This window comes from Eptesicus fuscus, chromosome 10, assembly GCF_027574615.1.
Source record: "Eptesicus fuscus isolate TK198812 chromosome 10, DD_ASM_mEF_20220401, whole genome shotgun sequence".
NCBI classification, from domain to species: Eukaryota; Metazoa; Chordata; class Mammalia; order Chiroptera; family Vespertilionidae; genus Eptesicus; species Eptesicus fuscus.
The window spans coordinates 17,275,437-17,277,392 of record NC_072482.1 but is presented as its reverse complement, the minus strand read 5'-3'; positions in this window follow the sequence as shown (position 1 = coordinate 17,277,392).

Genomic DNA, 1,956 nt, shown 5'->3' with positions numbered 1-1,956 from the left:
TGAGCCACACCAGCTAGGTGCAGAGTATATACTATTTTATCAAACCTAATGCAAAACAGAAAGGCAGTGTTTACAGGAAATGATAAACTAACCATTTAAATGGTTTGCAATAAAGTAATGTACTTGCAACCTCCCCATAAGACTCTCCTAGGTTGCACACATCTATTATTTTACAGAAAAGGTCATTCATGTGTGATACAGTAAAAAAAAAATGAAATTCACTGGATTAAAAAAAATATTTTAACACTTCAGAAAAAAAAAATCAATATGGAGAGACTAGCTACTTTTTGAAACCCATTCTTTTGGAAGTGCTTTGATATTACAGAGAATCCTAGCAAAATAAGATGAAAAATAAAGAAATCAATGAAATTTGCCTTTGTCATCCTTTCCTTTAACTTGTAGCATTATTTTGCCACTTCTTATTGCTCCAACTCTAGCTTCCCTATGCTTTCTTGTAGCTGCCTATAAACACATAATGTTCTACCTGTTTCCTTGTCCTTGAAATAGTTCATCTGAGTTTAGAGATTCATCTTTTGATTCTAATTAAAAAAAAAAAAAAAAAAAACTATGCCCTAGCTGGTTTGGCTCAGTCGATAGAGCGTCAGCCTGCAGATCAAAGGGTCCTGGGTTCAATTCTGGTCAAGGGCACATGCCTGGGATTTCGGGCTCGATTCCCAGTACGGGCGTGCAGGAAGCAGCCAATCAGTGATTCTTTCTCATCATTGATGTCTATCTCTCCTCCCTCTCCCTTTCTCTCTGAAATCAATAAAAATATATAAAAAAAAAAAAAAAACTAAGCAAACTTAGCCTGGGCTTACCTTTTTAATTGGTATTAATATCTGAAAATAGGGAAATATATTTATTTTCATATAATCTCTTATGGAAATAAAATTTATGCTGAGATAGAAAATTAAGTGGGTAGGCCACAGTGAGACTAGAAGGGAAAATGGTGAGAACTGGGTTCTATTAACCTCGAGTGAGGAAAAATAGAAAAGGGATGTACAGAAAGAAAGGGTTAGCTTCTAGGGATTCGTCTACCATTTATTGTCTTTATTCTTGGGAATTTGTGAATAGGGTAAATTTTGGATGATACAGCCCACAGCTTGGCTTTTCTTTCTCCAATATTGGTTAGCCATAGTCATTCTTTTAACCTTGCTATCTCCCAAAATTATACTACCACTGAAATCTTAATGTCAAAGGTTCCAATTTTTTCTGACCAAGACTCCTATCATTTCAACTATTTTTTCCTGTCTTAACAACTCTCTATCTATATAATCTTGCCCCCAACTTCTTTGAAAATATATAAGCAATTAATTGTGAGTTCTCTTACTATCAAATTTATTAATTTTTCTGCATCTCTACTCAAAATCCCTGTTTCTATCAAAGGCCCAATCCCCTTTTGGTCTGAACACCATCTCCTTTTGGTCTTTTCAAGGAATGATACACTATTTCCCAAATCATTCTAGATATTTCTCATTACTAAATAAAAATGTTTTATCAAATGTTTTTAAAGTTTGAAAACCAACAAACCTGAAAACAACAGAAAGAAATACACTCCTATTCACCCAGCTCCCCTTCTTCCCACTTCATTGTGAGTAACTCTTTATAGTGAAACCACTTAATAATATATTTTAGAGTCTCTGTTACCAAGTGCTCACTTACCATGTCTTTCTCAACCCACTCTAAGCAGGTTATTTTTACCAACACTTTATGGAGATTATTCTAATGTGAACGAACAACTAGTATGTTCCTTAAGATCACTTTAATGATCTGAGTACTTGTTAAAATTATCATTTTTGGTCACTTCCTCCTCTTGAAAAGCTTTGTTCCATTAGTGCCTGTGCCACTTCATCTGCTTTTTCTGCTTCTCTGCCTGCTTTGCTCACTCACCTACTCTCTAGTATCAGAGCAGTGTCTCAAGCTCTGTTCTGATCCCCACCTCTTCTCAAATACACA